This window comes from Mixophyes fleayi, chromosome 9 (assembly GCF_038048845.1).
Source record: "Mixophyes fleayi isolate aMixFle1 chromosome 9, aMixFle1.hap1, whole genome shotgun sequence".
NCBI lineage: Eukaryota > Metazoa > Chordata > Amphibia > Anura > Limnodynastidae > Mixophyes > Mixophyes fleayi.
Genome location: NC_134410.1, coordinates 124,039,710 through 124,056,018, shown reverse-complemented (window position 1 = coordinate 124,056,018; position 16,309 = coordinate 124,039,710). Strand labels below are relative to the sequence as shown.

The 16,309-nt window shown below is 38.2% G+C and overlaps 1 protein-coding gene across 4 annotated transcripts in view; it reads left to right on the top strand.

Moving 5' to 3' along the window:
• SYN1 (synapsin I) overlaps positions 1 to 16,309 on the top strand; it is an 87,410-nt gene that overhangs the window by 59,680 nt on the left and 11,421 nt on the right. The window lies entirely within an intron of this gene.

The following is a 16,309-nucleotide window of genomic DNA, read 5'->3' as shown; positions in this document are numbered from 1 at the left end:
TATTATGAATCATGAATTGAATCATGAATCATGAAACATGAATTGAATCATGAATCATGAATTATGAATTGAATCATGAATCATGAATTGAATCATGAATCATGAATTATGAATCATGAATTGAATCATGAATCATTAAACATGAATTGAATCATGAATCATGAATTATGAATTGAATCATGAATCGAATCATGAATCATGAATCAAGTATCATGAATCGCATTATGAATCATGAATTGAATCATGAATCATGAATCATGAATTATGAATTGAATCATGAACCATGAATCGAATCATGAATCATGAATCGAATCATGAATTATGAATCATGAATTGAATCATGAATCATGAATCATGAATTGAATCATGAATCATGAATTATGAATCGAATCATGAATCATGAATCATGAATCAAGTATCATGAATCGCATTATGAATCATGAATTGAATCATGAATCATGAATTGAATCATGAATCATGAATCAAATCATGAATCGAATCATGAATCATGAATTGAATCATAAATCATGAATCATAAATCATTAATTAAATCATGAATCATGAATCATGAATTGAATCATGAATCATGAATTAAATCAAGAATCATGAATCATAAATTATGAATCATGAATTGAATCATGAATCATGAATCATAAATCATGAATTATGAATCATGAATTGAATCATGAATTATGAATCATGAATTATGAATCATAAATCATGAATTATGAATCATGAATTGAATCATGAATCATGAATCATGAATTATGAATCATGAATTGAATCATGAATTATGAATCATGAATTATGAATCATAAATCATGAATTATGAATCATGAATTGAATCATGAATCATGAATCATGAATTATGAATCATAAATCATGAATTATGAATCATGAATTGAATCATGAATCATGAATTATGAATCATGAATTATGAATCATAAATCATGAATTATGAATCATGAATTGAATCATGAATCATGAATTGAATCAAGAATCATAAATCATGAATCATGAATCATGAATTGAATCATGAATCATGAATTCAATCATGAATCAAGAATTATGCATCATGAATTGAATAAAGAATCATGAATCATGAATTGAATCAAGAATCATGAATCATGAATCATGAATTGAATCATGAATCATGAATCATGAATTGAATCATGAATCATGAATCATGAATCAAATCAAGAATCGAATCATGAATCGAATCATGAATCGAATCATGAATCATGAATTGAATCATGAATCATGAATCGAATCATGAATCATGAATCATGAATCAAGAATCATGAATCGAATCATGAATCATGAATCAAGAATCATGAATCGAATCATGAATTGAATCATGAATCATGAATCATGAAATGAATCATGAATCATTAATTGAATCATGAATCATCAATCATGAATTATTAATTGAATCATGAATCATGAATCATGAATTGAATCATGAATTGAAACATGAATCATGACTTGAATCATGAATCATGAATCATGAATCATGAATTGAATCATGAATCATGAAACATGAATTGAATCATGAATCATGAATTGAATCATGAATCATGAAACATGAATTGAATCATGAATCATGAATTATGAATTGAATCATGAATCATGAATCGAATCATGAATCATGAATCAAGTATAATGAATCGCATTATGAATCATGAATTGAATCATGAATCATGAATCATGAATCGAATCATGAATCATGAATCATGAATTATGAATCATGAATTGAATCATGAATCATGAAACATGAATTGAATCATGAATCATGAATTATGAATTGAATCATGAATCATGAATTATGAATCGAATCATGAATCATGAATCATGAATCAAGTATCATGAATCGCATTATGAATCATGAATTGAATCATGAATCATGAATCATGAATTATGAATTGAATCATGAATCATGAAACATGAATTGAATCATGAATCATGAAACATGAATTGAATCATGAATCATGAATTATGAATTGAATCATGAATCATGAATTATGAATTGAATCATGAATCATGAATTATGAATCGAATCATGAATCATGAATCATGAATCAAGTATCATGAATCGCATTATGAATCATGAATTGAATCATGAATCATGAATCATGAATTGAATCATGAATCATGAATTGAATCATGAATCATGAATCATGAATTGAATCATGAATCATGAATTGAATCATAAATCATGAATCATAAATCATTAATTAAATCATGAATCATGAATTGAATCATGAATCATGAACCGAATCATGAATCATGAATTATGAATCATGAATTGAATCATGAATCATGAATTGAATCAAGAATCATTAATCATAAATTATGCATCATGAATTATGAATCATAAATCATGAATTATGCATCATGAATTGAATCATGAATCATGAATTGAATCAAGAATCATGAATCATGAATTGAATCAAGAATCATGAATCATGAATCATGAATTGAATCATGAATCATGAATTGAATCATGAATCATGAATCATGAATTGAATCATGAATCATGAATCATGAATTGAATCATGAATCATGAATCATGAATCATGAATTGAATCATGAATCATGAATCATGAATCGAATCATGAATCAAGAATCATGAATCGAATCATGAATCATGAATTGAATCATGAATCGAATCATGAATCATGAATCGAATCATGAATCAAGAAACATGAATCGAATCATGAATTGAATCATGAATCATGAATCATGAAATGAATCATGAATCATGAATCATGAATCATTAATTGAATCATGAATCATCAATCATGAATTATTAATTGAATCATGAATCAAGAATCATGAATCATGAATAATGAATTGAATCATGAATCATGAATTGAATCATGAATCATGAATTGAATCATGAATCGAATCATGAATTATGAATCATGAATTGAATCATGAATCATGAATTGAATCATGAATCATGAATTATGAATCGAATCATGAATCATGAATCAAGTATCATGAATCGCATTATGAATCATGAATTGAATCATGAATCATGAATTGAATCATGAATCATGAATCAAATCATGAATCGAATCATGAATCATGAATTGAATCATAAATCATGAATCATAAATCATTAATTAAATCATGAATCATGAATCATGAATTGAATCATGAATCATGAATCATGAATTATGAATCATGAATTGAATCATGAATCATGAATCATAAATCATGAATTATGAATCATGAATTGAATCATGAATTATAAATCATGAATTATGAATCATAAATCATGAATTATGAATCATTAATTGAATCATGAATCATGAATCATGAATTATGAATCATGAATTATGAATCATGAATTATGAATCATAAATCATGAATTATGAATCATGAATTGAATCATGAATCATGAATTATGAATCATAAATCATGAATTATGAATCATGAATTGAATCATGAATCATGAATTGAATCAAGAATCATAAATCATGAATCATGAATCATGAATTGAATCATGAATCATGAATTCAATCATGAATCAAGAATTATGCATCATGAATTGAATCAAGAATCATGAATCATGAATTGAATCAAGAATCATGAATCATGAATAATGAATTGAATCATGAATCATGAATCATGAATTGAATCATGAATCATGAATCATGAATCAAATCAAGAATCGAATCATGAATCGAATCATGAATCGAATCATGAATCATGAATTGAATCATGAATCGAATCATGAATCATGAATCGAATCATGAATCATGAATCAAGAATCATGAATCATGAATCATGAAATGAATCATGAATCATGAATCATTAATTGAATCATGAATCATGAATTATTAATTGAATCATGAATCATGAATCATGAATTGAATCATGAATCATGAATCATGAATTGAATCATGAATCATGAATCATTAATTGAATCATGAATCATGAATCGAATCATAAATCATGAATTGAATCATGAATCATGAATTAAATCATGAATCATAAATCATGAATCGAATCATGAATCATGAATCATGAATCATGAATTGAATCATGATTCATGATTCTATTCATGATTCATGATTCAATTCATGATTCATGATTCAATTCATGATTCATGATTCAATTCATGATTCAATTCATGACTCGATTCATGATTCATGATTTATGATTCATTATTCAATTCATGATTCATGAATCAATGATTCATGATTCATGATTCAATTAATGATTCATGATTCATGATTCAATTCATGATTCGATTCATGATTCATGATTCGATTCATGATTCATGATTCAATTCATGATTCATGATTCATGATTCTTGATTTATGATTCATGATTCGATTCATGATTCATGATTCAATTCATGATTCAATTCATGATTCAAATCATGATTCATGATTCCATTCATGATTCATGATTCAATTATTGATTCATGATTCATGATTCAATTCATGATTCATGATTCAATTCATGATTTATAATTCATGATTCAATTCATGATTCATGATTCAATTCATGATTCATGATTCAATTTATGATTCATGATTCATGATTCAATTTATGATTCATGATTTGATTCATGATTCCTGATTCATGATTCATGATTCAATTCATGATTCATGATTCGATTCATGATTCTTGATTCATGATTCATGATTCGATTCATGATTCATGATTCAATTCATGATTCATTATTCATGATTCAATTCATGATTTATGATTCAATTCATGATTTATAATTCATGATTCAATTCATGATTTGATTCATGATTCTTGATTCATAATTCATGATTCGATTCATGATTCAATTCATGATTCATGATTCATGATTCAATTCATGATTTATTATTCAATTCATGATTCAATTCATGATTCATGATTCAATTCATGATTCAATTCATGATTCATGATTCAACTTATGATTCATGATTCAATTCCTGAATCATGATTCATGATTTCAATTCATGATTCATGATTCAATTCACAAGTCATAATTCAATTCATGATTCATGATTCGATTCATGATTCAATTCATAATTCGATTCATGATTCAATTCATGATTCAATTCATGATTCATGATTCAATTCTTGATTTATGATTCCATTCATGATTCAATTCATGATTCATGATTCATGATTCAATTCATGATTCATGATTCAATTCATGATTCATAATTCATGATTCAATTCATGATTCATAATTCATGATTCATGATTCAATTCATGATTCATAATTCATGATTCATGATTCAATTCAATTCATGATTCAATTCATGATTCATGATTCATGATTCAAGATTCAATTCATGATTCATGATTCATGATTCAATTAATGATTCATGATTCAATTCATGATTCATGATTCAATTCATGATTCATGATTCAATTCATGATTCATGATTTATGATTCAATTTATGATTCATGATTCATGATTCAATTCATGATTCAATTCATGATTCAATTCATAATTCATGATTCATGATTCATGATTCAATTCATAATTCATGATTCATGATTCAATTCATGATTCATGATTTGATTCATGATTCATGAATTAATTCATGAATCATGATTTATGATTCAATTCATGATTCATGATTCAAATCATGATTCATGATTCAATTCATGATTCATGATTCATGATTTAAATCATGATTCATGATTAAAGTCATTATTCATGATTCAATTCCTGATTCAATTCATGATTTATGATTCAATTTATGATTCATGATTCATGATTCTATTCATGATTCATGATTCAATTCATGATTCAATTCATGATTCATGATTCAATTCATGATTCATGATTCAATTCATGATTCAATTCATGATTCATGATTCAATTCATGATTCAATTCATGATTCATGATTCAATTCATGATTCATAATTCATGATTCATGATTCAATTCATAATTTATAATTCATGATTCATGATTCAATTCATGATTCAATTATCTGTACCCAGGGCCTTATTTAGAGTTGCCCGTGTACCTTGGCGGATGAATAAGCCCTGATCTAGTTTCTGTGTTATCCACATACTGATATCACCCTACCAAACACTAATTCTTCCAGTATTTATACTGGGATACAATAGGTGGTTTAAAAACTAAAGAAAAATGTAAATAAGATTAATATAAAACCATTCACTATCCCCCACCTATGCCTAGTTTGCTTATGTGATAAATGTTGCCCTTTTCAATCATTGTGCAAAATAATAAAAACATTATTTAGTTTAATTATGTGCAAACTTTTCTATTATAATGGGCACTGACTATTAGTTATAAACATGTTTATCCTGTAAAGCACAATTAATTTTAACTTGCACGATTCATCTCACATGTTCTTCACTCTTTTGTACGCGTTACACCTGAAGCAAAGTTTGTCTCCTTTACAAAAGTATAGGCGGGCGCAAAACAGTCAAATTCATTTGCTAAAAGGTGTCAAATGAGTGTATTGGTGATAAATTCACTAAAAATAGTGCGCACCACAGAGGGTGGTGAAATAATTTTGCACCAAATTCATTTAACGAGAAAATACCCCTGGAACTCAGGCAGAGAATGTGAAATGCACCAGATATCAATTAGAGATGTTCACGGACCCCCGTGTTTTGGTTTTAGATCTGGATTAAGTTCTTGTTTTAGTTTTGGTTTTGTTTTGGTTTTGGTGTTGGACATGTATTTTTTTATAAAACTGGTAAAATATGCTAAAAACACATAATTTTGCACTTTTTTGTTCCTACATTATTATTAACCTCAATAACACTAATTTCCAGTCATTTTCAGTCAAATTTGACCACCTCACAGGTCTTATTTTCATACACTTTCGGACAAAGACTGAAGAAAGCTGGCTGGATGGTAAGCGACAAAGCAACGACACAAACACACGGCAGTTCATAGTACATCTAGGAAACATTGCCACACAGCAGTGGCAGAAAAGAAAAATGGAGCAAGATGGAATTGTACTTGGGCCCTCCCTGCCACCCTTAAGATATTGAAAAGGACATGTACAGTTTAACAAACCATGCACTCCAGCAACAAGCAGTGCCACTTTTGTGGCTGAAGTGCTTGGTTTGTTTGGAACCCCACAGAACAAGCTACCAATAGCTTAGCTGCCTTAAGTCTAACAGTGCTGTCAATGACCTCTCTACATTATTAAACCATGTCTGCTCGTGCTTCATCTTTAATCTCCTTCTCCTCTGTGGATACCTCCCTCTCATCCCTGAAGAGCTGTCAAACTTACGTAGACACAGGAATAGATATTACAACTGGAGTGGCATTAGATCTGCTTCAGACAGACTGTGATACGGAACATGTGGGCAGCATGGAATCTGTCATCTTGGAATACGCTGCATTGAACAGAGATTTAAACCAATATATAGATGCAGAACTAGCGCTGGAAGAGAAAGGCAAATGCTTCATTCTTTCCTTGCCACCGCGTGTGTAGAATGGTATGTTGGCAATTTTAGCTTTTTCTGCAGTTAACTCTGCCTTGATTACAGGTGTTTATTTATTTATTTATTTTCCCTGACTTAAAAACACAATGCACTTTAACATAGGCTTTAGCAGTTGACGTAGAGGGATTACTATCATCATGACTGGTGCCAGCAGCTGCTTGGTGCTCCTGGTCTTCTGTGGACTGAAGTGAATCCATTTTGATGACACAGTACAATGTGACTGCAGATTTTGAAGAACACTGACAGCCCTATTATATGAAAATAATAAGGGCCTGTTGTGCCGTCCAACAGAGGTGTGGCCAGTGATGTGTGGGTGTGGCCAGACGTGTGAGGACATGGCCAGCACCATGGAGGGCATAGCTTGCACTTCCCTCCAACCACTTACATCTCCCTGTCACGGGCACTAGGAGTCTTTACCCAGGTATCACCAGATGATGGACTTACCAGAGCAGTATAGTTGGTAATATGGTACTCTGGTAGCGGGGTGACCACGGAACAGGAGACAGCAGATGGTAAGAGAATGCTCGAGGAAAGTCTATGACTAGCAGCACTGGTAATAGGTAGATAACTGTACACAAGGAACTGGATGGACAAGGAAACGTGAGGGTAGTCAGCTGTCTGCGTATAGCAAGTTGTACCGCTGTCTGGGTGAAGGAATGGAATCCAGGTGAAGGTATCAGGGGAGTCAGTGGTCTGCGTTAGCAAGTTGTACCACTGCTATGTGAAAGGATACTGAAAAATTGGTGTCACAGAAAACAGGAGACAGTGGTCTGCATCTAGCAAGTTGTACCACTGAAATATATATGTGAGGAGGAGCACGAGGAGATGAATGCAATGCAGAGTATACACGGGCAAACTGAACTTGATCCCACGATGATATGCACAATATAATGATAACTGAACAGCACTGCACAAATATACAAAGTCACAAGAACTATCCAGCCTAAAAGGAAACACAGTCAAATGATAGCAATAGTCTCAGTGGATAGGGAACTCCAGAGGAGAACAAACTCAGTCCAGCTAGGTATGCAATACACGAACACAGTCAATGAGAAGTATGCATACCGTGGTTCAGGAGAGCAGGCTGTCAGAGAGACGTGCAGGGATACCTGAACGGCAGGAGGCCGGCAGGATGAGAAATCACTGGAGGGTGTAAGCGGTAACCAAGTAGGTGCAGCGCACGGTAGGTAGACCAGCAAGGATTAAACAATACTCAGGAAGCAGTAGTATATAGAACTGGACACCTGGAGAACACGGGAGAGTTGAGGCGGTCTGATAACCAATAGCTGAGATGAAAGCAGCGGAGCGTTGACCCGATGCAGACAGGCGAGTTGACATAAGCAGGAACACTGTAGAAGCACGGAGACAGCGGATCAGCTGGCTGCAGTCACGATGAACACTGGAGAGTTGCGATGAGCAGGACTCTGAAGAAACACGGAGGCAGCGGATAGGAATCAGCTGGTGCAGTCACGATGAACACGGGAGAGTTGAAGTGAGCAGGATACAGTAGAAGCACGGAGGCAGCAGATAGGCATCAGCTGGTGCAGTCACGATGAACATGGAAAGTTGAAGTGAGCAGAATACTGTAGAAGCACGGAGGCAGCGGATAGGAATCAGCTGGTGCAGTCACGATGAACACGGGAGAGTTGAAGTGGTTTGGAAACCACTAACGAACAACAGGAATCAGCAGGAGCTGAATACACGAGGAAACACAGGAACACCTTCAGAGGCTCATGGGGAATGACACTCCAAGATCAGGCAACGAGGTATTGACCACAGGTGCTTTAAATAGGGAGTGTTGCCTGATCAGCCAATTAACTAAAAGGAACAGATACTGAAGGCTTGAAAGGGCTGCACATGCGCAGACCCTCAGGATGGTGGACGGCCACGGTTCCTAAACACACGAGAAGTAGCACTCACAGTCCGGTGAGTGACAGTACCCCCCCTTTTAAAGGTGGGCACAGAACACCTGGAACCGGGTTTGTCCGGATACTTGGAATAAAACTTCTTAAGAAGAGCTGGAGCGTTGAGATCTTCAGCTTTGATTCATGAGCGCTCCTCAGGACCAAAGCCCTTCCCAATGAACGAGGAAACGAAGAACTCCTCACGAAATTTTTGCATCCAATACATGAGTAATCTCAAAGTCCTCCTCCTGATGAATTTGAACTGGCCGAGGTGCTGAAGGAGGGACCGAGAAACGGTTGATGATGAGAGGTTTGAGCAAGGACACATGGAAGGCGTTGGAAATACGAAGATTCTTAGGAAGTAGAAGTTTGAAACAAACTGGATTTATCACTTGAATGATCCTATACGGACCAATAAAACGAGGAGCGAATTTCATAGATGGAACCTTCAAACGAATATTTTTGGTAGATAACCAAACACGATCTCCGATTTTCAGTGGTGGAATAGCCCGTCTCTTTTTATCTGCAAAAGACTTATATCTGGCAGATGTCTTCTTTAAACAGGTTTTGACCTGAGACCAAATATTTTTGAAGGTTTGACAAACAGTCTCTACAGCAGGAACTTGGGTGGGAGGGAGGGCAGGAAATTCCGAAAAAGACGGATGGTGACCGTAAACCACAAAGAATGGAGTTTTAGAAGATGACACATGGTACATTGTCACGGGCACTAGGAGTCTTTACCCAGGGATCACCAGGTGATAGGCTTACCAGAGCAGTATAGGTGGTAATATGGTACTCTGGTAGCAGGGTGATCACGGAACAGGAAATAGCAGATGATGAGATGCTCAGGAAAGTCTATGACTAGCAGCACTGGTAATATGGAGGTATAAATACACGAGGAACTGTATGGACAAAGGACACGTGAAGGTAGTCAGTGGTCTGCGGTAGCAAGTTGTACCACTGCTATAGTGAGGAGGAATGTCCAACAGAAACGAGGAGGTGATGAGAGTCAGCGGTCTGCGGATAGCAAGTTGTACCGCTGTCTGAGTGAAGGAATGGAATCCAAGTGGAGGTATCCGGGGAGTCAGTGGTCTGCGATAGCAAGTTGTACCACTGCTATGTGAGAGGATACTGGAACAGGTGATACAGGAAACAGGGATCAGTGGTCTGCCTCTAGCAAGTTGTACCACTGAATATATATGTGAGGAGGTGCACGGGGAGAGACTGCAACACAGGATATACACGGGCACCTTAAACTCGATCCACAGTAATATGCACAATATATATAAATGACTGAACAGCACTGCAATTATAGAAAGTCTCTTGAAGTAATCCGGCACAAGATAACACAGTCAATGATGGCAATAGACTCAGTGGATAGCAAACTCCAGAGGAGAACCAACACAGTCCAGCAAGATATGCAATACACCAGCACAGTCAATGAGAAGTATGCATACCGTGGTTCAGAAGCAGGCAGTCAGACAGGAGTGCAGAGATACCTGAGCGGCAGGAGGCCGGCAGGATGCGAAGTCCCTGGATGGGTGAAGCGGTGGTCTAGTAGGTGCAGCGCACAGGTAAGTAGACCAGCAGGGAAACAAATACACAGGAATCAGTAGAGCGTGGAACTGGACTCCTGGAGGACCCTGGAGAATGGTGATGGTCTAGCAGAGGGGTAAATGGTGAGACACGAATCCAATGCTGACAGGCGGGTAGAGACCAGCGGGAACACAGGAAAGCGTGGAGAGCGGATCAGCAGTAGATGGACGAGTAGAGCTGAGAGTAGCAGCAGCGGGACTCTGCGGACACACGGAGGTAGCCAATAGCAACCAGCAGGTGCAGTAACGATGGGAACCGGGAGAGCAGAGTTGAGCTGGAACTGTTGATCACGGAGAGTAGCGGATAGCAATAGTAGCAGCAGTCTCGAGGAAACACGGGAGAGTTGAGATGAGCTGAAGACTGAAGCGCACAGAGGCAGCGGATAGGAATCAGCCAAACAGTCACGATGAAACACAGACGAGTTGCAGGTTGAAGACTGTAGTGCACGGAGGCAGCGGATAGGAATCAGCTAACAGTCACGATGATGCACAGGTGAGAAGATGTAGATTGAAGACTGTAGTGCACGGAGGCAGCGGATAGGAATCAGCTAACAGTCACGATGATACACAGGATGGTAGAAGTGGTATGGGAACCACAGTAGTAGAAGTGGTTTGGAAACCACAGAGGTAGAAGTGGTTTGGAAACCACAGGAATCAGCAGCGCTGAATACACGAGGAAACACAGGAACACCTTCAGAGACTCATGGGGAATGAGACTCCAAGATCAGGCCACGTGGTATTGACCACAGGTGCTTAATATAGGGAGTGTTGCCTGATCTGCCAATTAAGTTAAAGGAACATACACTGAAGGATTAGAAAGGGCTGCGCATGCGCAGTCCCTCAGGATGGAGGACGACCACGGTTCCTAAATGTCCGGGAAGAAGCACTCACAGTCCGGTGAGTGACATACATGTTGTTATGAGAGAATTCAGCACAAGGAAGCAATTCTACCCAGTTGTCTTGATTGGCTGACGAGAACATCCTTATAAACGTCTCAAGATCTTGATTGACCCTTTCAGTTTGTACGTTTGATTGAGGATGGTAGGAAGATCAGAGTGAGAATCGTATGCCCAAGGTCTTACAAAGGGCACGCCAGAATCTGGAAACGAATTGTACTCCTCTATCTGACACAATCTCGAACGGACATCCATGAATACGAAAGATTTCTTTGATGAAATACTCAGCCAGAGTAGAAGAAGAAGGCAAACCAGTCAAGGGAACGAAATGCGCCATCTTCGAAAATCTGTCCACCACTACCCAAATAGTATTGCAGTTTTTACTAGGAGGAAGATCAGTAACAAAGTCCATACTAATATGGGTCCATGGCTTGGACGGAATGGGTAGTGGTTGAAGCAAACCCGCTGGAGTTCTGCGGGGGGTCTTGAACTGGGAACACAATTCACATGCGGCTACAAACTCTTTGACATCTCTCCTCATAGAAGGCCACCAGTAACTTCGAGAGAGGATTTCAAAGGTCTTGCGTTCACCAGAGTGTCCAGAAAAACGAGAAGAGTGAAACCACGAAAGGATTTTCTTCCTAAGAGCAGGAGGCACGAGGGTTTTCCCAAATGGTAGCACCTTAGTGGAAGAAGCAGCCAGAGAAACACATTTGGGGTCTAATATAGAGTGGTTGGGACCCTCTTCAACGTCTGAGGACGTCACAAAGGCTTGAGATAGAGCATCTGCTTTTTTATTCTTTGCAGCTGGTTTGAAGGTTATGATTAACTCAAAACGAGAAAAGAAAAGAGACCATCTTGCTTGACAAGGATTCAAACATTGAGCAGACTGTAGATATGACAAATTCTTATGATCAGTAAAAATTGTCACAGGATGACGAGCTCCCTCCAACAAGCATCTCCACTCCTCTAATGCTACTTTAATAGCCAGCAACTCCTTGTCCCCGATGGTGTAATTCTTCTCCGCAGGCAGAAGACCCCGAGAGTAAAAGGCACAAGGATGGAATTTTGTTGCTCCGATCTTTGGGAGAGAATGGCTCCTAAACCAACATTAGAGGCATCTACCTCTAGGAAGAAGGGAAGCGTCACATCAGGCTGTCGAAGAATGGGAGCAGAGGAGAAGGACTCTTTAAGAAACTGAAAGGCTTGAAGAGCCTCAGATGACCATTGCTTAGTATTGGCCCCTTTACGAGTTAGGGCCACAATAGGAGATGCAATCGAAGAGAAATCTTGAATGAAGCGTCTATAGTAATTGGCAAAACCTAAAAAATGCTGAATTGCACGAAGAGTAGTTGACTGAGGCCAATGTAACACAGCATTCACCTTTTCTGGATCCATCTGCAGACCAACTCCGGAGACAATATATCCCAAAAATGGAATCTGGGGCAACTCGAATGAACATTTTTTTAATTTGCAGAATAATGAATTTCTCCGGAGTCTGGAAATAACTTCTGCCACATGTTGATGATGAGAAGGCAGGTCCTGTGAAAAGATCAATATGTCGTCCAGATAGACGACGACACATACATATAACAAGTCCCGGAAGATCTCATTAATGAAGCCCTGGAAAACAGCGGGGGCATTACATAACCCAAAGGGCATTACTAAGTATTCATAATGCCCATCTCTGGTGTTGAAAGCTGTCTTCCATTCGTCACCGGACCTGATTCTAATTAAAGTAGGCACCACGAAGATCCAACTTGGTAAAGATCCGAGCTCCCTTAATCCGATCAAATAGCTCAGTAATAAGTGGAATGGGATACCGATTTTTGATAGTAATGGCGTTAAGTCCACGAAAATCTATGCAGGGGCGTAATGATCCATCCATCTTTTTTACAAAGAAGAAATCCTCGCTGGAGATTCTCTTGGATGTATTCAGATGTAGCTTGAGTTTCAGGTAACGAAAGTGGATACACACGACCCCTAGGAGGAGTCTTGCCAGGTAGAAGATCAATCGGACAATCCCACGAACGATGAGGAGGAAGACGTTCAGACTGAGTTTTATCAAATACATCGGCAAACGAAGCATACTGAGGAGGAAGTCCCGGTGAGGAAGGTGAAATGGAGGATTGCTGTATTTTAAGAGGAACGACTTGAGAGAGACAACGATGATGACATTCAGCTCCCCAATACGTAACTTGAGGAGTGCGCCAGTCAATCTGGGGAGAGTGACATTGAAGCCATGGAAGGCCTAAAACAATCAGACTTGTAGTAACAGGAAGAATTAAAAATGAAATTTCTTCTTGGTGTAGTACACCAATCTGAAGGGTTACTGGAGACGTACTCTGGGTGATGAGACCATTGATAATGCGTGATCCATCAATAGAAGTCACAGTAATAGGTGTCTTCAAAGTAATCACTGGTAGGGACCATTGATTCACGAGGGATTTAGAAATAAAATTTCCGGCAGCTCCAGAATCAATAAGTGCTTGGGACTTAAAGGATTTGGTAGCAAAGGAAACTGTAACATCAAAGGCACAGACTTTTAATTTCGTAGAACATGGAGAGGACTCCAGGGACCCTAACTTCACCTCTCCAGAACTGGTTAGGGCCTGGCATTTCCCAATTTTTTAGGGCATGAATTGAGCATATGTGTGGAATCAGCACAATAGATACAAAGTCTATTCTTTACTCTTCGCTCCCTCTCCTCAGACGTTAATTTGGAGCATCCTATCTCCATGGGTATCACAGGAGATGAAGCTGGGCGAAGTTGAGAAGTTGAGCGAAGAGGTGCTTTAACTGAAGTTGTTTTTTCAGACTCTCTTTCATGAAATCTCATGTCTACACGATGGCAAAGAGAAATCAAATCTTCTAAAGAAGTAGGTAGTTCTTGAGTAGTCAGTGCATTTTTTATCAGAAAGCCCCTGCCAGAAGGCGGCAATTAACGCTTCAGTGTTCCACTGAAGTTAAGAGGCTAATATCCTAAATTGAATGACGTACTGGCCTACTGTACGAGAACCCTGACGTAGACGGAGGATGCTGGATGCAGCGGAGATGACACGACCTGGTTCATCAAATACACTTCGGAACGTGGAAATAAATTTGGCACTATCCTGTAATAATGGATCATTTCTTTCCCACAGAGGGGAAGCCCATGCGAGAGCTTGTCCGGAAAACAAGGAAATGAGATAGGCCACTCTGGAACGATGAGTAGAGAAGTTTTGAGGTTGGAGCTCAAAATGAACTGAGCATTGATTGAGAAAACCCCTACATGTTTTGGGGTCTCCATCATACTTTGACGGAGTAGGCAGGTGAAGCGTGGAAGCCATAGACACCTGGGATGGCACTGGGGAAACGGAGGAAAGCACAGGAGCATCAACAGTAGCTGTGATATTTTGCCCAGATGTTCCTTGGGAGGCTAACTCCTGGTAACATTGCAGCAGCAGCTGTTGGCGAGCATCCTGTTGCTCCACACGGGTAACCAGATGCTGCAGCATCTCTTTAGCTGTAGGTGAAGGTATCAGGGGAGTCGGTGGTCTGCGTTAGCAAGTTGTACCACTGCTATGTGAAAGGATACTGGAAACTGGTGTCACAGAAAACAGGAGACAGTGGTCTGCATCTAGCAAGTTGTACCACTGAAATATATATGTGAGGAGGAGCACGAGGAGATGAATGCAATGCAGAGTATACACGGGCAAACTGATCTTGATCCCACGATGATATGCACAATATAATGATAACTGAACAGCACTGCACAAATATACAAAGTCACAAGAACTATCCAGCCTAAAAGGAAACACAGTCAAATGATAGCAATAGTCTCAGTGGATAGGGAACTCTGGAGGAGAACAAACTCAGTCCAGCTAGGTATGCAATACACGAACACAGTCAATGAGAAGTATGCATACCGTGGTTCAGGAGAGCAGGCTGTCAGAGAGACGTGCAGGGATACCTGAACCGCAGGAGGCTGGCAGGATGAGAAATCACTGGAGGGTGGAAGCGGTAACCAAGTAGGTGCAGCGCACGGTAGGTAGACCAGCAAGGATTAAACAATACTCAGGAAGCAGTAGTATATAAAACTGGACACCTGGAGAACACGAGAGAGTTGAGGCGGTCTGATAACCAATAGCTGAGATGAAAGCAGCGCAGCGTTGACCCGATGCAGACAGGCGAGTTGACATAAGCAGGAACACTGTAGAAGCACGGAGACAGCGGATCGGCTGGCTGCAGACACGATGAGTACTGGAGGGTTGCGATGAGCAGGACTCTGAAGAAACACGGAGGCAGCGGATAGGAATCAGCTGGTGCAGTCACGATGAACACGGAAAGTTGAAGTGAGCAGGATACTGTAGAAGCACGGAGGCAGCGGATAGGAATCAGCTGGTGCAGTCACGATGAACACGGGAGAGTTGAAGTGGTTTGGAAACCACTAACGAACAACAGGAATCAGCAG